Source organism: Dama dama, chromosome X, assembly GCF_033118175.1.
Source record: "Dama dama isolate Ldn47 chromosome X, ASM3311817v1, whole genome shotgun sequence".
In the NCBI taxonomy this organism is placed as follows: domain Eukaryota; kingdom Metazoa; phylum Chordata; class Mammalia; order Artiodactyla; family Cervidae; genus Dama; species Dama dama.
The window spans coordinates 157,514,087-157,541,218 of NC_083714.1; the positions used below are offsets into that span (position 1 = coordinate 157,514,087).

Consider the following 27,132-nt stretch of genomic DNA (forward strand, 5'->3'; position numbering starts at 1 on the left):
GGCCTGGCCGCTGTCCTGGGGACAGGATGGGACATCAGAGAGCTCGCATCCCCACTCCCCATCTCCCAGCTCTGATTCAGATCCTGGCTTGTGGCTGCTGGCAGCTCCCTGGGCTGGGAGGCTGTGTAAAATACCAACCCCCTTGCTCAAGGTCAGCTGAGACCCCAGCTCTGGGGTCACACATCATCTGTGCCACCACCCAGGCCATCCCACTTCTGTGAGGGAGGGCCTGTGTGGGGCTGTGGGTGATGGGGAATTTGGGGGTGTTGTGGGCTGGCCCCAGGAGTCAGCTTTTTGGGGGCAGGGGAGCAGAGGGGAGGGGAGGGAGAAGGTTTGACCTGCTCAGGGTTCCAGGGGATTCCAGGCCCAGCTCTGGTGGGAGGTGCAGGTGAGACGCCTCTGCAGGTTTCTGGATCCCCACCGTTTTTCAGTTGAAGACCCTCTGCCTACACCACCCCTAACTCTCCCTCCCGTGGCCCCGGCCTGAAGCCACAGAAGATGGGGAGTTTATGTGGCTTCCCTTCTTGTAGGGAAACCAAGCCACAGACAAACGTGTTCCTTTAAGAAAGCATAGAAACCGGAAAATAATAGTGGGTGGTTATCACTGATGCGGTTCATGTAGAGACGCTTCACAAGCCTGGCACACGGAGGGAACTGAGGGCCGTTGTCCCGAGTCCTGGACTTCGCACCCTCCACTCCCCGCCCCGTGGCCCACTCTCCCCTTGGTGTCTTCTGGTGGCCTGGAAGGATCAGGCCGGGGCAGAGGTCATTCACAGAGGGGAGGGTGTGTTCGACCTTACGAACGCCATTGCCCCCACTCTGTGTTGGAGCTCTGTTCCGGGTCTCAGCAAGCGTGGCTTCCTGGTGCTGTCCCCACCCTCACTCACCCAGGGTGGGGGGGCTTTGTGTCCACCTTCTCCCCTCGTGCAGCCCGGTCACCCCAGGACCCGTTCTGTGTGTGCATCTGCTCTGCTCACAGCTCAACCCGGGGCCCATCAGACTTCACTCATGAAAGGGAAATGTAAGGACGAACTATTCCATGGTTAAGAATTTCAAGGTCACGATAGCGTTGCCCAGAGCGCACGGGCACAGGTAGGAGGCCCATGCAGAGAGAAGCCGCGGTGTGGGATTCAAGGACCCTCCGTGTGGGGGTGGGATGGGGGCGGACAGGGATTTCCTGCAAACCTGGCTCCAGGCTCTGTTCTCTGCAGGGGGATGACTGTGGGCACTGCCTGTCTGTGGAGGAGACGTGGGGCTGCCCAGCTCAGCAGGAACGGCAGGGGTGGGAAGGGAGTTTGGCTTCCCTTAGCACCCGTGACCTCACACTCCCTCATCAGGGCAGCCCACTGCCTAAACAGCCCCTTCCTCGTCTAGCTCTGAAGACCTGGAAAGTGTGGGGGCTGGAGGACATGCAGGAAACAAATTCTGTAAAGCAATTATCCTTCTATTAAAAAAAAAAAAAAAAAAACGATTGAATGAAAAAACAAAAAGGAAAGCAAAGGTGTGGCTTGCATTCTCAGCCAGCCTCTGCCAGATTACGCCTGTGCTTACGCATCAGACCAAAATGCTGGTGCTCCCACCTCATATCAGAGATGAGAGTAGAGACACAGAGAGGTTGAGCATCTTTCCCCAGCTCACACAGCTGCTGGGGGCAGGGCTGAGAACTGGACTCCTGTGGTCGCATCTGGAGTTCAGATGCTGCGATGACCCTGAGGGAGCAGCAGAGACAAGATTGCCCATGCTGAGCCAGGCGCGTGCACACGCACACACACGTGCTCATGGCCTTCACCTTTGCGGCTACAGAAGTCAGAGGGAAACAAAGGGCCACCAGGAGAGGCCAAAGGAGAGTCGGAGTCTATAAGGAGGAGAGGTCCCAATTCCCAGGAGGCCAAGGAATTCCCTTCCCTGGTGAGTCTGACTCCACTCTGCATTCCTCCCCTGGACGCAGGATTGACTGTCCAGTGACCTAACTGACGTGGCTCGAGAGTTATGCCTTCCCAGGGGTTCAGCTACGACTGGACTCCACTACTGTCAGTGATACGGGGGAATGAGTACATAGTCTGGGCTTCAGATTTGTTTGGAGACAAAATTTATTAGAAGAGGAGTACTAAAAAACCACGAAGGCAATTGGCATGAACATCTCCAGAACACTTAAGAAACTCTCTGCTGTTTTTTACCTCCTCTCCTGTCACGAAAGTGGAAGGTCTATTTAACAAGTAATTCTTGCTTATCACACTCTTTCTTTAAAATATTTATCATATATTTCTTTATTCGGCTGTGCTGTGTCTTAGTTGCAGCCTGCGGGAGCTAGTTCCCCAATCAGGTATTGAACTTAGGTCTCTGCATTGGAGTCTTGACCCCTGGACGACCTGGGAAGTCTCTCCTCATACTCTTGGGGACAGTAATGGTTCACAGGCCTCCTCTGAGGCCCCCTTAGAGCTGAGGCATGGGGTGTCTGCAGTAATCCTCCTGTGGCTAAGGTGTGGTTTGTTGGTCATGACTCACTCACACTCCCTACAAACATAGGGCTACTCCCCTGTGTGTGTCCTCTGTTGTCTGATGAGGGGTGACTTCCGACTGAAGCTTTGCCCACATCCCCGCAAACATAGGGCTTCTCCCCTGTGTGTGTCCTCTGGTGTGAGATGAGATTTGACTTATCATTGAAGCTTCTCCCACACTCCCTGCAAACATGGCGCTTCTCCCCTGTGTGTGTCTTCTGGTGTCTGATAAGGTTGAAGTTCTTAATGAAGCTTTGCCCACACTCCCCACAAATATAGGGCTTCTCCCCTGTGTGTGTCCTCTGGTGTGAAATGAGATGGAATTTCTGACTGAAGCTTCGCCCACACTCCCCACAAACATAGGGCTTCTCCCCTGTGTGTGTCCTCTGGTGGGTGATGAGGACGGACTTCTGACTGAAGCTTCGCCCACACTCCCCGCAAACATAGGGCTTCTCCGCTGTGTGTGTTCTCTGGTGTCTGATGAGGGTGGACTTCCGATGGAAGCTTCGCCCACACTCCCCACAAACATAGGGCTTCTCCCCTGTGTGTGTCCTCTGGTGGGTGATGAGGACGGACTTCTGACTGAAGCTTCGCCCACACTCCCCGCAAACATAGGGCTTCTCCGCTGTGTGTGTTCTCTGGTGTCTGATGAGGGTGGACTTCCGATGGAAGCTTCGCCCACACTCCCCGCAAACATAGGGCTTCTCCCCTGTGTGTGTCCTCTGGTGGGTGATGAGGACGGACTTCTGACTGAAGCTTCGCCCACACTCCCCGCAAACATAGGGCTTCTCCCCTGTGTGTGTCCTCTGGTGGGTGATGAGGACGGACTTCTGACTGAAGCTTCGCCCACACTCCCCGCAAACATAGGGCTTCTCCCCTGTGTGTGTCTTCTGGTGCCTGATGAGGGCTGACTTCTGACAGTAGCATCACCCACACTCCCCGCAAACATAGGGCTTCTCCTCTGTGTGTGTTCTCTGGTGTCTGATGAGGGTGGACTTCCGATGGAAGCTTCGTCCACACTCCCCGCAAACATAGGGCTTCTTCCCTGTGTGTGTCCTCTCGTGTGTGCTGAGACTTGACCCATCCTTGGAGACTTGTCCACACTCTCTGTACGTGAACCTCATAATCCTCGAGACCCCTGCCCCCGTGAGCAATGTGCCTGTGTCCTCTGGATTCAGTTTCTGGCTTGTGCTGGGCTCGTCTTTCATTCTCTCATGCACCCCAGAACCCCCCATTTGTCCTCGGGGTGAGTAGGCACAGGCCCTTGAAATCCTCTTCAACCTTATGCTTTTCAGCAATTGTTGGGGCCTCTCCTTGACCTACTGATGCTCAGGTTTGTCGCTAGGGCTGTGTGGGTCTGCGTATCGCTGATTTTGATTGCCTGGGCAGGGATCCTCTAGTTGGAGGAGGTCTCTTTCAGATGGTCTCAGGAGATTCTTAGAGGAGTGACTGCGTTGGGTGTGTTGGCTGAGAAATTTCTGACTGGAGAAGGACAGAGAGCAGGAGGCACATGGGTGGATCTTGGGCTTCGGTTCTGCTGAAAGAGGAAGCTTTTGGTCAGGTAGCTGGTTTGCCATGGGCAGGCCTGCCTCACTAATTATCTAAGTGTTGACAGTGCACGATTTGTCTCCCATTGGGTGTCTCTTTATTGTCCACGTTTCCACTCCACTCTTATTCTCTATATCTACAGAAATCCAGGAAGTTGGTGTCAGGGCCTTTTCTACATATCACCCAGATGGGGACCTTCAAGCACCATCAGAGGCAGCATCTCTCCTGATAGAGGTGGATCTGTAGGGAATTTCCCTGCGTCTAAGTGTCTGAAATGTCATGTCACAGTGGTCACAGGTATTTACCCTACTGAGGGATAAGACTTGATGACTTAGGTGAAATGTCCTGAGAGGCTTCCTGTGAGGGGAAAGGGTCTATTAAGTTAGGGGCGCCTGGCATGGAGCTCTCTGCATATGGGAGGCAGCACAGCGGGTGGTTACAGCAGGTGTGGGTAAATCTGACTTTGTGGCTCCTTGTTCAAAAAGCAGCCTTTGTGCCAATCGCTGCAGGAAGTGGGTTTGAGACTGGATGAGACCGAGCGGCCCAGGTCCCACTGACTAAAGGTCTCTGGCCCCTGTGGCCCAAACTGGTTCACAAATTGCTCCTGTCTCAGTTTCCCATAAATCATAAAATAAAGGAATATCCTTTCTCCAGCCTCATCAGTACTCATACCTCATTTATTTCATTCAGTCTTAGTCCATTTAACGTGCACTAGGAAGCCCTATTTAAAAATACATCTCCAGCCAGACTCTTCACACCCTCACTCCCAAGCATATTAAACTAGCCCAATCTCCCCTCATGTCTGGCAATGAACTGACCTCTGAGTGGACTCCCCCCGGCTGTATCTTCCAAAAAATGAACCAAAGCATCGTCTTAGCACAGAGAACATGATGTTTGCAGGTGAAAGACACGTGGTTGTTCTGTGGCACCCAGGAGGACCCCTGGTGCCTGCATGTGGACACAGGCCCTGAGGCTTCCGTGTCCCGTCCAGCCTCCTTCCTCTCCCTCTGTGCTTCCTCCAACGACCCCTGGCATGGTCTCTCTTCCCGGCCCTGGGGCTGTAGCACTGGCTGCTTCCCTGCCCGGAATCCTTCCCCACGGGTGTTATCTCTGCACAGACCCCGCGGCACCGTCCTGCACCACACCCCACCCTCTGCTCACGCTGACCCGAGGCATGTTCCCTGCGCTGGTTTTCCTCAGGGCACCAGCCCCTGTCTGGGGTGAAGCCCCTGCTGCCCCAGGGCAGTGGTTCTGTCTGTTTCGGTGCGTGAAGCCCCCCTCTGGCACAGAGTATGAACACACATGACAACAAACTGGACCAGTAACTGAATGCACATCACTGTACATGTGTTGCTTAGAAATGGGAGGAAATGAGGAAGAAATAGGTAAAGGGCAGAAAGCTGGTAGGTGCTAGAAATGTTGCTTTTTGCTTCTAAGCCTTTCAGCAGAAGGTGATGTTACCCATTTTTTTTGCATGAAATATTAAAAATTAGAACTAGCATATTTAATATAATAATTTTTCCTAACAATCATATGACAAGAATCAAATTCTGAGGCATTTTAATTGCAACTCAACTGACTTTACACTGGATCATACTCTGCTTCGAAATTGGACCACGGAGGCTCCCAGGATGGGGTCAGTGCTGGAAGAGGGCTGACACTCACCTCTCCCGGTCGCGAGCTCACTCTTACCCCTGCTGTTCCTCTTGATGCCAAGGTCCTGACCATACTCATCCCCGTACCAGACCAGCAGCTCACAGCCCGGCCTGACCACCTGGCAGGTTCGGTAGAAGATCTGCCCGTGATACTGGAAGGCCACCAGGTTCTGCTCCTCATCGTCCCGTGCACAGTTCATATACCTGGGGTAGGGGCCGGGAAAGGGAAAGAAACCTCAGGTGATGAGTGCCCTCCAATCTCCGACCATGCCCAGCTCCTTGACTTCCGCCTCTGAGGCTGCCCCTCATGTGGACCTTCTGTTCACACCTTCGGGTAGGCCATGTGAATTCCCATGCTTTTCTCTCCTTACCTAATTAGCCATTTTTCCAGAGCCCAGTTCCAGCCTCATCTCCACCTGGACTGTCCTTGAGGCTGGTGACCTCCAGCTCCTCTAAACTTTGAATTAAGCTCTCTTTCATCGATAGGACTTGGTGCTCCTTGGCTAACACACAGCCCTCAGCACTCACCCCAGCCTGCCTTCTCTCCCAAGGCTATCTCCCATCTCCCCACGTGTATCCAGGGTTCTATTTGCATGCCCACCCCCTCCCACGGAAACTTGGAGAGAGCTCTGATATAGCTTGAGACACAGAACAGTAATTGTTTGTTCACTATCTGCCTGCCCTGATGAAAGGAGAGGCCCTCAGAGAATGGCCCCACTCAGGGCCATGCTGCCCCCCATTCCTTCCGAGGCCTCAGGGCCCACTTCTCACTGGAACCAAGACTGAGGAGGTTGTTGCCAACATAGAGTCAAGGTCTCCTGTATTCGCTTATCCTGGAACTGTGTAGTTACTCAAAGATAGAAAAATTAAGGTTACTGTTCCTAAATCAATTGAATAATGTCTGTCTGCATTATGTTCTCCAAAAGGACATGGGTTGTGTGATCTGCTTCAGTAACGAAGTTCACTGTCTAAACTGAAACATAAAGTGCATGGTAAGTGTCCATTAAGTGAGTTAAAGTGTCCCTGGTGAATCTAGACTCCTCAAGTTGTTTTCAAGTCCACCAGTTTTGTTCAGCATATAGACTTGTATCTTGATGGCACATGCCATATTTTTATTTGCTTCTTTCTAGTGTCTTTTGAAATGAAAGAGCATGATATGGAGGGAAAAGAGGAAAGAACATGTGATTGCTGTTGAGGGAGCCGGGTTGAGAAGGAAAGGGGCATGGGATGGAGGGAGTCTCAATGTCTACACACTGCAGACTAACTGCACTCACCTCATCCAGTTGGCCCAAGACGTGTCCTTTCCATCCACATATTCGTAGCAGTTCCTTGCTTTGGTGATCTGAGTGTCAGAGAAAGAGTTACAAGCTTTCCTCTTTCTTTTATTTTTTCTTGGTAGGAAGATATAGAAGAGCTATTTCCCTCTGTAGTCATTGATGCTTTTCAGCCTGCATGGATTCACCTGTCTGTCGGACCACACAGTGGGCCCCTTACTCATCATTCCAAGTCTGAGTCTCTTGGTTCATTGAAGGCAAGGGCTCCACAAGGGAGGAGTCACTTCTGTGTGTCTGTACTACTGTGTTCCCACCTCTCCTCAGACCTTTAGACAGAGGTCCTGAGTGTGTCTACACAATGGTCCCACCTCTCCTCTGACCTTTAGATAGAGGTCCTGAGTGTCTGTACACTGTGGTCCCACCTCTCCTCTGACCTTTAGATAGAGGTCCTGAGTGTCTTTACACCGTGTTCCCACCTCTCCTCTGACCTTTAGATAGAGGTCCTAAGTGTCTGTACACTGTAGTCCCACCTCTCCTCTGACCTTTGGATAGAAGTCCTGTGTTTCTGTAGACTGTGTTCCCTCCTCTCCTCTTATCTTTAGATAGAGGTCCTGAGTATCTGTAAACTGTAGTCCCATCTCTCCTCTCATCTTTAGATAGAGGTCCTGAGTGTCTCTACACTGTGTTCCCACTTCTCCCCTGATCTTTAGATAGAGGTCCTCTGTCTCTGTACACTGTGGTCCCACCTCTCCTCTGACCTTTAGATAGAGGTCCTGAGTGTCTGTACACTGTGGTCCCACCTCTCCTCTGATCTTTAGATAGAAGTTTTGAGTGTCTGTACACTGTGGTCCCATCTCTCCTCTCATCTTTAGATAGAGGTCCGGAGTGTCTGTACACTGTGTTCCCACTTCTCCCCAGATGATTAGACAGAGTTCCTCTGTCTCTGTACACTGTGGTCCCACCTCTCCTCTGGCCTTTAGATAGAGGTCCTGAGCGTTTGTACCTTGTGGTCCCACCTCTGCTCTGATCTTTAGATAGAGGTCCTGAGTGTCTCTACACTGTGGCCCCACCTCTCCTCTGACCTTTAGATAGAGGTCCTGAGTGTCTATACACTGTGGTCCCACCTCTCCTCTGACCTTTAGATGGAAGTCTTCTGTTGACGCCCAGGGCACACAGTACCCAGGGCTGACTGTGTCATTGCTGACCATGTTATCACCATGTGCGTCCTCGCATGTAGACATGAAGTACCCCCCACCACACATAAGCGGTTAGAGGCCAGAGGACAGGGAAACGGGTGCTTCTCACCTGCCAGGCGTATCCAGTCTTGGCGGCCTCTTCATCGTCTGTGATCTGGCCCTCATAGGGGCCAAAGTGCAGGCCCAGCGGCAGATCGGACGCCTTGTTCCACACTCCAAGCCCAGCATCAGGTATGCCCGACAGTCTGATGCTTAATCCAGGGGGCAGAGTGAGGGCTGAGTGGTTGGCATGCCCCTTTTCCACTGCACAGTCCTTTACAAAGGTTGGGGGCCCATGGGCAGCACAGCTGTCGATGAAGAAGTTCTGACACTCCTCACAATCTGGAGGTGAGAACAGGGATGAGAGGAAGGATAGTGAAGTTGCTGGTCGTAACGACCTCCTCGAAAGAACTGGGGCACTCATGGTGTTAGGGGAAGCACACTGTTTGAGATCGCCTACCCTGTTCAGGCACCATAGTAACCATTTACATGAGTTGTTTTATGACAGGAGATCCTGATAAGGAATACGGAACTAATAAGCCACCACCAACTGGAAGGGTTCGGGAAAGATCAAAAGGAGACACCGCATGTCTGTCCATGTCCCAGAATCCCTCTTGCTAGCATCCATCTTGGCTGAGGGATGTGTCAGCCACCAGGAAAGACTCTGAATTAAAATGATTCGCCAAAGACCACCCGGAAACTAATCCATCACCATAAAACCTGAGACTGTGAGCCACGAGGCAGAGCAGTTCTCCTGGGTTCCCTTACCTCCTGCTCCCCGCCCAGGTGCCCTTTCCCAACAAAATCTCTTGCTTTGTCAGCATGTGTCTCCTCGGACAATTCATTTCCGAGTGTTAGACAAGAGCCCAGTTTTGGGTCCTGGAAGGGGTCCCCCTTCTTGCAACAAATGGCGACTCTGGTGGGACTCTTCTTCACTGAGACTGATATCCTGACCACTCGGGGTACTCAGGGCCCAGCTTGCCTGCCAATGAACCAGACCCAGCAGCTGCAACTGAGACTTTTTTGTCCCTGGACTTCTCCTGATGCGGACAACTGGCCAGAGTGCCCCGACCGGTAAGGAACAAGAGACTTTGTTGACCTCTCCCCTTCCCTCTCTCTTTCCTCTCCCTAGCCCTTCCTATCCTTCCCATTTTTCTAGTCCCCTGGTCCTGGACGCAGGAATCTGGTGGAAGGGCCTCAGCTTGAGCTGAGGATTGGAGACCTATCACCTCCGCTTGGCAAAGAACTCGAATTTTCTGGTCTGGTTTCTGGTAGGGCCGGGTTCCAGTCCTCCCTTTTCTGGAAGCCCAGGGAGAAGTCCCGTAATGCCTGGGTATCTGTAAGTGGCAGGAGACGTCTGTAAGGCCACCCCTTTTGTCCCCCTTTGCCGCCTCCTCCTCCTTCTTCTTTCAACCTGGCTTCCTTCCTCCTTTTGAAATCTTTGAAGACATCTGAAGTTTTGTGTCTCTATGGAAGGCTTTCTGAGAGACTGTATTCTTGTATTTAAGGGAGTGTCTGATGAGGACTGCCAGGTTTATATGTGTGTGCTTTAACTATGTTCTGTGTTGTGATTTGTGATGGCCATTTTGCTTTATCTGGCCACCATTTAGACCTGCTGCCATTTCGTTAGAACTTGATTTTCTTTCCCTGTGCCTTGAGACCAGGGCTCTCAGTAACACTTACATAGACCATCTCTAACTCCTGAGACTGAGAGAAAAAGGAAAATGCCTTTAAAAATGTTATTTATTTCAACTTTTTTATAAACTAGTAAATTTTATATTGTAATACCTAATTCATGACCTAACTTAGAAAATGAAGCTAGATCTTGCACTGTGTCTGTCTAAATATGTTTTGGTATGTCTTTGTCTCTGGGTATTATTTTTTAGGTTAATTTGTAAATTAGCTCTATTTAATTGGCTTAAAAAAAGATAAGTGCTTACAAATAAAATAATTCTAAATTAAACAATAAATTCCAGGTTTAGGTGAACTGGGAAATATTCAGTACTAAATACCTGATATTAATGTTTGTTTGTTGACCTATCTAATATAGACATGTCTTAGAGTAATTAACATCAAGTAGAATATTTTCATTGTACCTAGGTTTAATATAAGTTAAATATTATACCTGTTACAAGTTTGTCAACAAGGAAATTACCTCGAGTGAAAAAACTTCTAAAAAATGTAAATGAGGTATGAGTTTGTATATAAATTCTATTAAGAATAATTATTCTTTAAAAATATCTGTTTAAAATAGTCTGCCCAGATTGGCATACCTTGAATTTCTAAGGGTTGTGCTAAACTAAGTATTGGAAGTCTATTAAATAATTAGGTCATTTCCAAAGAAAATAAGATTTTGAAACATTTACTACTAAACACTGATTTCCTTTTACAGAAAAACTAAAGAGATTTGGGACTATAAATGAATAATGTTTGATGCCATCCTAAAATGTTTTAAGAAAGCAAGGGTTTTAGAAATTATCACTGGTATTTATGCTCACCAATCTATAAAATGCTAATATAAAAGTTAGCTCTTGGTTGCTAATTGAAAGCAGGAAGTGTGCTTTCAGTAAAAAAGTATGAAAAACTACTAAAAAGAGTTATGCATGATCAGGATTTTCTAAAATTGGATTACAATTAATTAGATAAATGGATTTTGTTAGGAATGACAGGGTCATAAGAAAACTGGTTAGAGCCACTTAGGTCCAAGATGGTGGAGCTGACTTTTACTAGACCTTGAGCCTTGGTATTTACGCCCATTGTGACATATCAACAAGCTAAATGATACACCCATCAACATTGACTAAATCTGACCAAATGTTCTAAACGCTTTTAATTGATCTTTTCAATAAAACTGCCTAAATCGAATTCTTTTGAAGTTCCTTTGACCTCTAGCTAACTTTGGGGTGCTTCAGAGGGCCCCTGAAACATCCCAAAGAGAGATATTAAACTGTGTTTATTCGGTTGGTTAAATTACATGAAAAAGATTATCAAATGAGTAATAAATCTGCTCATGTTATAATGTATGATAAAATTACTAATACAGATATCCTAGAAATTATATGGAGTTCTTAACATTTTGATATGTCTTTGTGTTCTAATTAGAAACCTGATGACTTCACAAAAGTTAACAAAGGACTGAATGAACCAGCGAATATGCTTATAACCTATGGTTTCTATCTAAAAAAATTACAGGTTTGAATCTTGTGTTTTCCGGGAGTAAGGAAAACCTTCCTCTCAAACTGATTATGAAAATAATTTGGTAAAATTATACGTTATGAACAAAACAATTATATTTTCTCTCTATCTGACTCCTCCAGAAATTTAGAACTCTTAGGTTTCCAGTAAGTTTATCAAATGAGCTAGGAAGGTTATTTCACTAACAGGTAGAAAAATCTCAAGGAATTTTTGAGCCCTTAAAAAGAAAAGAGTTCACCTAGATTTGTTAGACAAAATCTGTGATAAGCCTTTGGTGTGAGTTTCCCAGCCCTGTTTTATATTAAAAGTTCAGTCTGAGATTCTATAAATGTTTCAGCAAAATAAAAAGTCTATGATCAATTATGGTTATATAAATCATGAGACCAAAATTAGTGAGAACAGACCTGTTTTGCAAACAAACTAGTCTTAATTTGGTTATATTTGATAAAAATGAGGGTAACTTTAGGAAAAAAAAAAAAAAAAGATATTTCAAAAAATGTTAAATCTCAGTTAATGGAGGTCTGCATGTAGTAAGACTCATTTCTTAGATAGTTCTTTTCTGTTATGTGATATTAATGTAAAATTTAATTGAATTCTTAAAGAACACCCTAAGTTTGTTTCTGAAGCTTATCTCAGTAATCTGTCTTTGGATGAAGATCAGATGCCTCATGACCTGCAACCAGGACTGGCAAAAGACATAATTTAAGGGACTGTCTCCAACCTGGATGGAACGACATTTTATCAGGTACTCTTAACTAGCTCATGCACAATGAAACTGAAGGAAAATTAACTCTTAGATTAATTCCCACTTCCAAAGGCCCTTACACTGGATTGGTCTATAGAAAAGACAGCCGACCTGATCTCACCTTAAAGTGATGCTCAAACAGGAAAAGCTACACTACACCAGGATGAAAAGACCACTACATCAGAGGTAGGCAGCTTGCCCAAGATGCAGGATCTGCTTCGTATGATCATTTATAATGTTTTCTTGACTTTTTAGACCTTTGCATATAAATCAAATGCTTTCCTATCATAGGCCTGATCCTATGCTAGTTTTATTTATCAATCCAATTGTTGGGTTTGTGGCCAATTACCTGTATCCAATTCTGGGTTACCTTGGTAAATTTCTCTAATATAAGATTCTAACTGGTTGGCCGTGAAAAAATTTACTTAAAAAAAAAAAATTACAGTCATATTCAGGTCACTGTGATGCTACTAGATGGGATCCCCTCACTGGGCCAATTAATAATGCCTGCTCTGACTCTGGCCGTAAATTTGAGCTGTTTTCTATTACTCAGGCTTAATCAGAGAAACAAGAAAAGTTTTATCAAAAAAAAAAAAAAAAAACTCCCACAATTATGAGATGGATTTATATAGATAACACCAGGCTATGGTAATTTAGGTTTAAAGTCTCCTCTGTGTTGGAAACAATTAAATCATACTAAGGATAATCAGTCTAGTAACACTAAAGAACTGGGCTATGTGCCTTATAGACGGTGGTGCCAATGTATAATTTCCCTGAAAGATCAAGATTTGTACAGAGTAGACTAAGTCAGACGACCTGAGATATACTGGCCTATGTGCCTTATAGATGGTGGTGCCAATGTATAATTTCCATGCAAGATAAAGATTCGTGCAGAGTAGACTAAGTCAGACGACCTGGGATATACTGGGCTACATCTAATGGAAGCTCTTAAGTCTTATTTGTGACTTTACTAATACTGCTGGCTATGCTCTTTGTATTTCACCTGTTTTACAAAACTGCTGTTTTTTACACCACCAAATGTGTGACTGAGGCCTCTGATAAAATAATATATAGTTCCCTATGAGATCGATGATGATAACAGTGTAACTCTAGATATGAAAAAAAGCAACAAGAGGGAATGTCTTCCTGGACCAAGAGGCTAGTAAGACAGGTGGTCCAGAGAATTTTGGATACTGTTTAATGGCCTAGTCCAGTAACAGCACATTGAGTGGCCTGTCAACAAAATCTTTGCCAAACCTGAAAATGGACATTCTCAGCACCATGGGATAAAATGGTCATGAAATGCCCCCCTCAAAATCATGGTCAAGTTTATGAGCAAAAAGGGGCTCTGCCGACTGAAGATTGACACTTGCCATCTACATCTACAGAGATTAAATCACGGCCTGTGCAACTGCTGACTTTCAATAGCCCTGAAAGGAGTTCAGGGTGAAAATCAGGAATGAGGCACTCGGTGCTCTGAAAAAAACTGGCAGAACAGGCCTTCAGATAGTTAGATCTTTTCAAGAGATTTTATGAGTCCCAATTCTTGCATCTTCTCATACCTAGAGAAACACTGACGTCAGTAGTGGTGACATCTGCTTTGGCTATTGAGGAAAATTTTACAACTACAAATCAAAATAGAGTACTCAGCTATGGTTCAGACATTCTGGAAAATAACCAGGTGTTGCTATGGGTGTAATTTCAGATTAGACGTTATATTGCTAAACACTTGAGTTTTCTGAGTCGTGTCAGGCTTAGATGCCACCATTCTCAAAACAATGTCTGCTGGATGCTAATAACTTCTACCTTACTTTTTATAAAACTAGACAACTGGCCACCTGGCTAAAAGTCTCCCTGAAGTGCCAGGACTAGACTGGGTTTCAGGCCTATTTTTATTTTTATTTTTTTAATTTTTTTTTCAGGCCTATTTTTAAAAAGAAGAGATTTATTTTGTCTATTAAAATTCCAGTTATCCCTCCTCCAGCTACTACTAATTGGGTCTGTTACAACAAAATGGCAGACCAAAAGATTGAGATTTTAATCATACAAGGCTCAGATCTAGGACTTAGAACTCAGGAATACTTCCAATTCAGTGTCTCTTCTCCAAGCTGAGGTGGTCCTATGCCCCATTTTGACAAAAACTTATCACAGTCATAGTTGCCCTGTTCCCTAAATTAAAACTGAGCAGGACTCTGTGGGTGGTGACTCTGGAGTACAGATCTGCTGTATGTTCCCCATTTCTCATCTGTAAGATATAGGCTTCTTTCAGCCTCCTTGACCTTCCCTGAGTTCCAAAGGGTGGATTCAAACGATTGCAAATCAGGGAAGGGAGAGAATACTGAAACAGGAGAAACAATCATATGGTGGTGCAGCCTTGAGACAGGGTCCTGGTTCCTACTCAAAGAAATATGCATAACAATGTCTTTTGAGTTCTTCTACAGAACTGGAGCCACCACCCAGGTGGAAGATGGTAACTTTAGACTAAACACGATTCCTGGAGCACAGCTCTGTTCCTTCACCACCAGCCAAGCAAAAAAAAAAAAAAAAAAAAAGTCACAAACCCTGCAGCCCTCACTCCAAATGTTGCCTCCTATTTCTGGGGACCAGTGATGACCATCCTGGAAGGTCTCCTGTTTGGCCCCTGTCTATTTCATCTCTGAGAGGCGCCAACAGTTTCAAACTAAATTGCTGTTATTACAAGAGTAAAAGCTGGTTTCAGATATAGAACACTCCAACTTAGATCAGGTAGAGAGAGACTTCTGCTCTGCTAGGCAGGCCCATGCCCAGGCACAGCAGGAAAAATTTACAGAAGAAAGAGACCTCTGCCCCAATTCCCAAGAAGCATCTTGAGTATAAAGTCTCTCAGGGGGGAGTTGTTAGGGGAAGCACACTGATTGAAACCGCCACCCTGGCCAGGCACCATAGTAACCATTTGCATGAGTTGTTTTATGACAGGAGATCCTGATAAGGAATACGGAACTAATAAGCCACCACCAACCGGAAGAGTTCGGGAAAGATCAAAAGGAGACACCGCATGTCTGTCCACTTCCCAGAATCCCTCTCGCTAGCATCCATCCTGAATGAGAGATTCGTGTGCCACCAGTAAAAACTCTGAATTAAAATGATTCACGAAAGACCACCCGGAAAATAATCCTATCACCATAAAACCTGAGACTGTGAGCCACGAGGCAGAGCAGTTCTCCTGGGTTCTCTTACCTACTGCTCTCCACTTGGGTGCCCTTCCCAATAAAATCTCTTGCTTTGTCCGCATGTGTCTCCTTGGACAATTCAGTTCCGAGTGTTAGACAAGAGCCCAGTTTCGAGCCCTGGAAGGGGTCCCCCTTCGTGCAACAATGGCATTTGGCCTCGATACTGCACCTCAAGTCATAGAGGAAGGGGATGACTGGGGGACCAGATGGTGACGTGAGGTTACTGGACCAAGGCCTCGTAGCCCCTTCTCCATGAGTGGGCCAGCAGGGTCACTCACAGAGTTAGTCGTCATCCTCGGGCTCACTGACCTCTTGGTACACATGGCCCTTTCTTTCTCGTAGACTGTACCTCTTCACTCCAGTCTCCTTTCCTCTGAGTTCTAAGGTGGAGAACAGAAGCTAAGCAAGGCTGGTGGGGTCTGGAGAATTAGTCTTTGTTTTATCAGAAAGTGTGAGATCTCCTACCTGTCCATCTATACACTTTGTTAAAACTTTCTTACATGTATTTTTCAAACTTTTACTTTTGTAATTTTATGCTTTATTATTCCATTATTTATTTCTTGGCTTGTGGGATCTTAGATCCCCAACCAGGAATGGAACCCACACCTCCTGCAGTGGAAGCGTGGAGTCTTAACCACTTCACCCCCAGGAAGTCCCTTCTCTATACTTTTTTTAATTTCCCTTTAACTACTGGCTCAGGAGACTGAGGCTCCAATGACCACATTTGCCCAGTTCAGTGATAGCGTTCTGCACTTCCCGTTAGTAGGTTTAACTTCCGAACCTTCTAACTTAGGAAATAGTTCACCAACACATCTACTCAGAAAATATATGTTAAGGGCACACGACACATAAGGCACTGAGCAGAGGTCTGGGCATAAACACTAACAAAGCACGGTTCCCATTATCACAGCTGGATTTATTGAACTACTTTTAGGAGTCAGACTTTTGCATTTAATGTAAGGCTATCAAGCACTGTATGAGTTATGTATCTTTATCCTCACTTTAAAGACAGCAATCAGGACCTCAGAAAATGTATAAGATTTTCCCAAGGCCCCAGTGCTAACTTCAGGTCTCAGACCAGTCGAGCTTAAACCCCACCTACCCAAAATCCATGCCACACACCTAGGCCATACTTATTAGTTTTTCCTCAGGGATTAGAGGAACTAATTAGAGGAACTCCCCAAAGTTTTTCTTACCGACTTTTTCTCTGCGGTGCTGTCCAGGGGTCCTTGCTTTTCTGTGATGGGGCACTGGTTTCTGAGGCTGCTTGGAGCCACTTGTTTTCAGCAATTTTGCTGCTCCCAGCAATTCCATCAAACTAGATTCCTTACTTAATGGTGCCCTGGACATTCTCTTCCATGTGAGTAAAAGACAACATTCATTTCTTTAGTTCTTTAGGACTTTATGAAGTGTTTTCACATGCATGACTTTAGTTAATACTTTGACAATTCTTGGAAATACCTGATTTTTTTTTTTTTTGGGGGGGGGGGGCTGGTCTGAACACTGGAGTGTAACAAAAGGACCTAGGTGGATAGTGAATCAAAACTAGAATTCAAGATGGCAGAGGAGTAGGACGGGGAGACCACTTTCTCTCCTACAAATTCATCAAAAGAATAACTGAACGCAGAGCAAATTTCACAAAACAACTTCTGATCGCTAGCTGAGGTCATCAGGTGCCCAGAAAAGCAGCCCATTGTCTTCAAAAGGAGGTAGGACAAAATATAAAGATAAAAAGTGAGACAAAAGAGCTAAGGACAGAGGTCCGTCCCGGGAAGGGAGTCTTAGGTGGCATTGCTTGGGGTAGGGTCCGGGCCTGAGTGCCCTGAGGACAATCGGCGGGAGCTTCTGTGAGTTGCCAACTTGAACTGTGGGAGACCAAAAGAGAGAGAGTAAATTAACCGGCCCGAACACACTGCTGGCCGTTCGCAGAACAAAGGGACCGAGAAAGTCCAGAGAAGAGCTCGCAGGCTGCGGACCGGCCCAGCCCCGTCGGAGGCAGGGGGGAGCGAAGGTCACGGCGAGACACAGGGTGCAGGCACCCAACTGGCACGGGCGGGGTCTGGGGCTGGGGACGCGGAGGGCAGAAGGCGCACGCACCCAACTGGCGCCAGAGGAAACTGAGACTGGGTCCGTGGAAGGGAGTGGGCGCGCCACACCTGGGGAGAGTGCGGCCACAAGCCCCTGGCTGCCTGGACTGCTCTGACGGGGAAGGCACAGAGAGCAGGCGCAGCTTTTCGTTCCGCGCTTTTGTGGAACACCCGAGGGCTGGAACCTCGCGCAGCACGGGGCGCGCTCCATATAGAACAGCCGGAAGCCTGAGCAGCGCAGATGGAGAAAGCAGCGTCAGCCCCTCCCGGCAGCGCCAGCCCCCCCCGCAGCATCAGCCCCTCCCCGCAGCGACAGCCCCTCCCCGCGGCGCCAGCCCCTCCCCACAGAGCGACAGAACTAGCTACCTGAATAAGAGTCCACTTCTGCCCGCCTGTGTCAGGGCGGAAATGAGGCTCTGAAGAGACCTGCAAACAGAAGCCAAATAAACAAAGGGAACTGCTTCAGAAGGGACTGGTGCAACAGATTAAAATCCCTCTAGAAAACACCGACTACACAGGAAGGGGCCTGTAGATATCAAGAAGCGTAAGCTGGAACGAGGAGCTATCTGAAACTGAGCCAAACCCACACTGACCGCAACAGCTCCAAAGAAACTCCTAGATATAATTTTACTTTTTTCTCTTTTTTTTTTCTTTTTTTATTTTTTCTTTTTTATTTTTTCTCATTTATTTTCCTTTAAAATCCCCTATTACTCCCCCATTACTCCTTAACTTTCATTTCCATAGATTTTTACGATTCTTTTAATTAGGGGAAAAAAATTTTTTTTTCTTTTTTTTCTTTTTCTTTTTTTTCTTCTTTCTTCTTTTTTTCTTTCCTTTTTCTCTTCTATTTTCTATTTCTCTTTTTCTCTTATTTCTTTTAAAGTCCTCTAGTACTCCTCTACTGCTCCTTAATTTTCATTTTCAATACACTATAACCTTACAAAAAAAAAAAAGAAGAAGAAGAAGAGAAGCCCTATTTTTAAACCAAAGATTATTCTCTCCCAATCTTGACTCTCTGTTTTCTACCTCAGAACATCTCTATTTCCTCCTTTCCCCTTCTCTTCCCAATCCAATTCTGTGAATCTTTGTAGGTGACTGGGCTACGGAGAACACTCTGGGAACAGACAGCTGCGTAGATCTCTCTCTCTCCTCTTGAGTCCCCCTTTTTTCTCCTCCTGCTCATCTCTATCTCCCTCCTCCCTCTCCTCTTCTTCATGTAACTCTGTGAACCTCTCTGGGTGTCCCTAATGGGGGAGAATCTTTTCACCATTAACCTAGAAGTTTTCTTATCAGTGCTGTATAGTTGGAGAAGTCCTGAGACTACAGGAAGAATAAAACTGAAATCCAGAGGCAGGAGACTTAAGCCCAAAACCTGTACTCCTGACTACATGGAACTTTAAGTAATAAGTGACTGTCCAAAAGCCTCCATACCTACACTGAAACCAACCACCACCCAAGAGCCAATAAGTTTTAGAGCAAGACATACCACGCAAATTCTCCAGTAACGCAGGAACATAGCCCTGAACATCAACATACAGGCTGCCCAAGGTCACACCTAACACATAGACCCATCTCAAAACTCATTACTGGGCACTCCATTGCTCTCCAAAGAGAAGAAATCAAGTTCCACGCACCAGAACACTGACGCAAGCTTCCCTAACCAGGAAATCTTGACAAGCCAATCATCTAACCCCACCCACTGGATAAATCCTCCACAATAAAAAGGAACCACAGACCTCCAGAATACAGAAAGCCCACTCCAGACACAGCAATCTAAACAAGATGAAAAGGCAAAGAAATACCCAACAGGTAAAGGAACATGAAAAATGCCCACCAAGTCAAACAAAAGAGGAGGAGATAGGGAATCTACCTGAAAAAGAATTTAGAATAATGATAATAAAAATGATCCAAAATCTTGAAAACAAAATGGAGTTACAGATAAATAGCCTGGAGACAAAGATTGAAAAGATACAAGAAATGTTTAATAAAGACCTAGAAGAAATAAAAAAGAGTCAATTAAAAATGAACAATGCAATGAATGAGATCAAAAACACTTTGGAGGGAACCAAGAGTAGAATAACGGAGGCAGAAGATAGGATAAGTGAGGTAGAAGATAAAATACTGGAAATAAATGAAGCAGAGAAGAAAAAAGAAAAAAGGATCAAAAGAAATGAGGACAACCTCAGGGACCTCTGGGACAATGTGAAACGCCCCAACATTCGAATCATAGGAGTCCCCGAAGAAGAATACCAAAAGAAAGGCCATGAGAAAATACTCGAGGAGATAATAGCTGAAAACTTCCCTAAAATGGGGAAGGAAATAGCCACCCAAGTCCAAGAAACCCAGAGAGTCCCAAACAGGATCAACCCAAGGTGAAACACCCCAACACACATATTAATCAAATTAACAAAGATCAAACACAAAGAACAAATACTAAAAGCAGCAAGGGAGAAACAACAAATAACACACAAAGGGATTCCCATAAGGATAACAGCTGATCTATCAATAGAAACCCTCCAGGCCAGAAGGGAATGGCAGGACGTTCTGAAAGTAATGAAAGAGAATAACCTACAACCTAGATTACTGTATCCAGGAAGGATCTCATTCAGATATGAAAGAGAATTCAAAAACTTTACAGATAAGCAAAAGCTGAGAGAATTCAGCACCACCAAACCAGCTCTTCAACAAATGCTAAAGGATCTTCTCTAGACAGGAAATGCAGAAAGGTTGTATAAACGTGAATCCAAAACAACAAAGTAAATGGCAACGGGACCACACCTATCAATAATTACCTTAAATGTAAATGGGTTGAATGCCCCATCCAAAAGACAAAGATTGGCTGAATGGATAAAACAAGACCCCTATATATGCTGTCTACAAGAGACCCACCTCAAAACAAGAGACACATACAGACTAAAAGTGAAGGGCTGGAAAAAAATATTTCATGCAAACGGAGACCAAAAGAAAGCAGGAGTCGCAATACTCATATCAGATAAAATAGACTTTCAAATAAAGGATGTGAAAAGAGACAAAGAAGGACACTACATAATGATCAAAGGATCAATTCAAGAAGAAGATATAACAATTATAAATATATATGCACCCAACATAGGAGCACCACAATATATACGGCAAACACTAACAAGTATGAAAAAGGAAATTAATAGTAACACAATAATAGTGGGAGACTTTAATACCCCACTCACAACTATGGATAGATCAACTAAACAGAAAATTAACAAGGAAACACAATCCTTAAATGACACAATGGACCAGCTAGACCTAATTGATATCTATAGGACATTTCAGCCCAAAACAATCAACTTCACCTTTTTCTCAAGTGCACACGGAACCTTCTCCAGAATAGATCACATCCTGGGCCATAAATCTAGTCTTTGAAAATTCAAAAGAATTGAAATCATTCCAGTCATCTTTTCTGACCACAGTGCAGTAAGATTAGATCTCAATTACAGGGAAAAAATTGTTAAAAATTCAAACATATGGAGGCTAAATAACACGCTTCTGAATAACCAACAAATCATAGAAGAAATCAAAAAAGAAATAAAAATATGTATAGAAATGAATGAAAATGAAAACACAACAACCCAAAACCTATGGGACACTGTAAAAGCAGTGCTAAGGGGAAGGTTCATAGCATTACAGGCTTACATCAAGAAACAAGAAAAAAGCCAAATAAATAACCTAACTCTACACCTAAAGCAATTAGAGAAGGAAGAAATGAAGAACCCCAGGGTTAGCAGAAGGAAAGAAATCTTAAAAATTAAGGCAGAAATAAATGCAATGGAAACTAAAGAGACCATAGCAAAAATCAACAAAGCTAAAAGCTGGTTTTTTGAAAAAATAAACAAAATTGACAAACCATTAGCAAGACTCACTAAGAAACAAAGAGAGAAGAACCAAATTAGCAAAATTAGAAATGAAAATGGAGAGATCACAACAGACAACACTGAAATACAAAGGATCATAAGAGACTACTACCAGCAGCTCTATGCCAATAAAACGGACAACTTGGATGAAATGAACAAATTCTTAGAAAAGTATAACTTTCCAAAACTGAACCAGGAAGAAATAGAAGATCTTAACAGACCCATCACAGGCAAGGAAATCGAAACTGTAATCAAAAATCTTCCAGCAAACAAAAGCCCAGGACCAGATGGCTTCACAGCTGAATTCTACCAAAAATTTAGAGAAGAGCTAACACCTACCTTACTCAAACTCTTCCAGAAAATTGCAGAAGAAGGTAAACTTCCAAACTCATTCTATGAGGCCACCATCACCCTAATTCCAAAACCAGACAAAGATGCCACAAAAAAAGAAAACTACAGGCCAATATCACTGATGAACATAGATGCAAAAATCCTTAACAAAATTCTAGCAAACAGAATCCAACAACATATTAAAAAAATCATACACCACGACCAAGTGGGCTTTATCCCAGGGATGCAAGGATTCTTCAATATCTGCAAATCAATCATTGTAATACTCCACATTAACAAATTGAAAGATAAAAACCATATGATTATCTCAATAGATGCAGAGAAAGCCTTTGACAAAATTCAACACTCATTTATGATTAAAACTCTCCAAAAAGCAGGAATAGAAGGAACATACCTCAACATAATAAAAGCTATATATAACAAACCCACAGCAAGCATCACCCTCAATGGTGAAAAATTGAAAGCATTTCCCCTGAAATCAGGAACAAGACAAGGATGCCCACTCTCACCACTACTATTCAACATAGTGTTGGAAGTTTTGGCCACAGCAATCAGAGCAGAAAAAGAAGTAAAAGGAATCCAGATAGGAAAAGAAGAAGTGAAACTCTCACTGTTTGCAGATGACATGATCCTCTACATAGAAAACCCTAAAGACTCTACCAGAAAATTACTAGAGCTAATCAATGAATATAGTAAAGTTGCAGGATATAAAATTAACACACAGAAATCCCTTGCATTCCTATATACTAACAATGAAAAAACAGAAAGAGAAATTAAGGAAACAATACCATTCACCATTCCAACAAAAAGAATAAAATACTTAGGAGTATATCTATCTAAAGAAACAAAAGACCTATACATAGAAAACTATAAAACACTGATGAAAGAAATCAAAGAGGACACAAACAGATGGAGAAACATACCGTGTTCATGGATTGGAAGAATCAATATTGTCAAAATGGCTATTCTACCCAAAGCAGTCTATAGATTCAGTGCAATCCCTATTACACTACCAATGGTATTTTTCACAGAACTAGACCAAAGAATTTCATAATTTGTATGGAAATACAAAAAACCTCGAATAGCCAAAGTAATCTTGAGAAAGAAGAATGGAACTGGAGGAATCAACCTGCCTGACTTCAAACTCTACTACAAAGCCACAGTCAACAAGACAGTATGGTACTGGCACAAAGACAGAAATATAGATCAATGGAACAGAATAGAAAGCCCAGAGATAAATCCACGAACCTATGGACACCTTATCTTCGACAAAGGAGGCAAGATATACAATGGAAAAAAGACAACCTCTTTAACAAGTGGTGCTGGGAAAACTGGTCAACCACTTGTAAAACAATGAAACTAGAACACTTTCTAACACCATACACAAAAATAAACTCAAAATGGATTAAAGATCTAAATGTAAGACCAGAAACTATACAACTCCTAGAGGAGAACATAGGCAAAACACTCTCCGACATAAATCACAGCAAGATCCTCTATGACCCACCTCCCAGAATATTGGAAATAAAGGCAAAACTAAACAAATGGGACCTAATGAAACTTAAAAGCTTTTGCACTACAAAGGAAACTGTAAGTAAGTTGAAAAGACAGCCCTCAGATTGGGAGAAAATAATAGCAAATGAAGAAACAGACAAAGGATTAATCTCAAAAATATACAAGCAACTCCTGCAGCTCAATTCCAGAAAAATAAATGACCCAATCAAAAAATGGGCCAAAGAACTAAACAGACATTTCTGCAAAGAAGACATACAGATGGCTAACAAACACATGAAAAGATGCTCAACATCACTCATTATTAGAGAAATGCAAATCAAAACCACAATGAGGTACCATTACACGCCAGTCAGGATGGCTGCTATCCAAAAGTCTACAAGCAATAAATGCTGGAGAGGGTGTGGAGAAAAGGGAACCCTCTTACACTGTTGGTGGGAATGCAAACTAGTACAGCCGCTATGGAAAACAGTGTGGAGACTTCTTAAAAAACTGGAAATAGAACTGCCATATGACCCAGCAATCCCACTTCTGGGCATACACACTGAGGAAACCAGATCTGAAAGAGACACGTGCACCCCAATGTTCATTGCAGCATTGTTCATAATAGCCAGGACATGGAAGCAACCTAGATGCCCAGCAGCAGATGAATGGATAAGGAAGCTGTGGTACATATACACCATGGAATATTACTCAGCCATAAAAAGAAATCATTTGAACCAGTCCTAATGAGATGGATGAAGCTGGAGCACCTTATACAGAGTGAAGTAAGCCAGAAAGACAAAGAACATTACAGCATACTAACACATATATATGGAATTTAGAAAGATGGTAACGATAACCCTATATGCAAAACAGAAAAAGAGACACAGAAATACAGAACAGACTTTTGAACTCTGTGGGAGAAGGCGAAGGTGGGATGTTTCGAGAGGAATCGGGTGGAGAGGAAGGTGGGAGCGGGGACTGGGATGGGGAAGACGTGTAAATCCATGGCTGATTCATATCAATGTATGACAAAACCCACTGAAAAACAAAATAAAATAAATAAATAAATAAATAAAACAAAAAAAATAGAAAAAAAGAAAAAAAGCCAAGGATGCCCATTATCAACATTTCTGTTCACCTTAATATTAGAACACCTAGCCAGGGCTTTAGGTTAGAAATGGAAACAAAAGGCTTCCATTTGGAAAGAAAGAAGTAAAATTATGTCTGTTCACAGGGGCATGGTCTTATGTGCAGAAAAATCTTTAAATTCACACAGACAAAAATCCTGCACAGAAAGTTGCATGGTACAAAATCAACATTCAAATATCTTTCTGTGCATGAAGAATGACCATTCCACAAAGGAAACTAAGAAAACAATCCTATTTATTTTTTATTTTTTAAAGCTATAGTAAAGAGCTAAATTAAAAATACATATATTTATTTTTATTTATTTGTTTGTGCCAGGTCTTTGTTGTTGCATTTGGGATCTAGTTCCCTGACTAGGGACTGAACCCAACTTCTCTGCACTGGGAGTGTGGAGTCTTAGACACTGGACAAATAATCTTATTTATAATAGCATTGAAATGAATGAAGTAATTAGGAGTAAACTAAAGGAGATGAAAGACTTATATGTTGAAAACTACAAAATATTGCTGAAAGGAATCTGACATAAATAAATAGATAGATGTCTCATGTTTATGGATCTGGAGGATTAATATTATTAAGCTGTTCATACTACCCAAAGCAATTTAAAGATTCAATGCAATTCCTATTAAAATCCCAATGGAATTTTTTTCAGATATAGAAAATCCATCCAACAGTTAACATGGAATCTCAGAGCACCCCAAATAGGCAAAGTAATCTTAGAAAGAACAGCAAAGCTGGAGGCCTCTGATTTCAGAACATACTACAAAGGTACAGGAACCAAAAGAGGGTAGATTTGGCAAAAAATGTATGCTTAGTCGTTCAGTCTTCTTGACTATTTGTGACCTTTTGGACTGCAGCCCACCAGGATCCTCTGTCCAGGGGATTTCTCAGGCAAGAATACTGGACAGGGTTGCCATTTCCTTCTTCAGGGGATCTTCTTAACCCATGGAGTGAACCCGCATCTCCTGTGTCTCCTGCACTGAAGGCAGATTCTTCACCTGCTGAGCCACTGAGGAAGCCGGCTGGCATAAAGATAGATATGTCAATCAATGGAACAGAATAGACAGCCAGAAATAAACTGTTGGATACATGGTCTAATGATCTTCATCTCGGGTGTCAAGATAATGGGGAAAGTTTAATCCCTGTAATGAATGGTGCTGGGGAAACAAAATAACCATATGCAAAATAATGAACATCTTACATCTTGAAGAAAAATCAATTCAGAATGGATTAAAGACCTAAATGCAAGACTTGATAAGACTCTTAGAAGACAACAAGGGTGAAGCTTCAGGACACTGAATCAGCAATGATTTCTCAGATAAGGTACCAAGTGCACAAGTATTAGTAACAAAGTACAAATAGACAAATGAGATTAATCTTAAAACCTCTGTGCAGCAAAGGACACTGAACAGAGTTGAAAAGGACGCCTACAGGATGGTAGAAAATATTTGTAAAATATGCATCTGATAAGTGGTTACTAAGCATACACAAGTATGAAGGCTACCTATAAGCCCGGAAGAGAACCTGATTGACCATGATGGTACCTTGATATCAAATTTCCATGCTCCAGCATTGTAAGAAAACAAATTTCTGTGGTGTAAGGAATGCAGTCTGTTTTGTTATGGCAGTCTGAGCTGACTAACAGTGAGAGAAGGAATTGAATAGACATTTCTCCAGAGAAAATACACAAATGGCCAACAAACATATGAAAAGATGCTCAATATTACTAACCAACAGGGAAATACAAATTGAAACCTTCTGTGATGGGCAATATATATAAGAAGACAATAGCAAGCGTGGTAAGGATATGGATATATTGGAACCCTTATACACTATTGTTGGCAATGTAAAATGTTGCAGGCTTTCTAGAAAACAGTATAGAGTTTCCACAGAAAGTTAGAACTGCTGTATGATCTAGCAATCCAACTCAAGAGTGTATTTCCATAAAGAATTGAAAGCAAGATATTGAATAAATAGTGGGCACATGTATGGTCATTTCCGCATTATTCCCAATTGGCAAGATGTGTAAGCAATCTAAATGATCATTGGTGGATAAAAGATAAAGATTATATATAAGATATATGTTAGGGTTATTATATGCACATGCACACAATGGAATGTTTTGAAGCCTTAAAAAAGAATTCTGTCATATGCTCCGTCATGGATAGGCCTTGATGATATTATACTAAGTGAAATGAACCAATCAAAAAAGACAAATATTGCCCAATACCACTTCCATGAGGTATCTAAATTAATCAAATCCATGGAAACAGAGAATAAAATCGTGGTTGCCAAGGGCTGTGAGGAGGAAGGAGTGGAGAATTGTTACTCAGTGGGTTAGGGCTTCAGTTATGCAAGATGTAACATTTGTACAGATTTGTTGTACAGCAATGTGTATATATATCCCTGGTGGCTCAGCGGCAAAAAATCCACCTGCAATGCAGGAGATGCAACAGATGCATGCTCAGTTCCTGGGTTGGGAGGATCAACTGGAGCAGGAGATGGCAACCCACTCCAGGATTCTTGCCTAGAGAATTCCATGGACAGAGGAGCCTTGTGGGCTACAGTCTATGGGTAGGCAGAGTCAGACATGACTGAGCCATTAGCACTATGGCCACTAACACTAACGTGCACATAGTTAGCAACAGTGTGCCATACACTCAGAAATTTTAAAAAGGTAAATAAAGACGTGCAGGCGTATGGTGAACCGAGGCGTATGTATTCCCTATGAAGAATCTTTCTTATATCAAAACCTTTGCAGACAACTAAATGTTTGGTTTTCATGTCCCTTTCCCTAGTTTTAAT

The 27,132-nt window shown here is 43.7% G+C and overlaps 1 pseudogene; it reads right to left on the reverse strand.

Annotated features, from left to right (window-relative positions):
- Window positions 1–2,501: 2,501 nt before the first annotated feature.
- Window positions 2,502–27,132, reverse strand: part of LOC133052983 (histone-lysine N-methyltransferase PRDM9-like) — a 77,868-nt pseudogene continuing 53,237 nt past the window's right edge.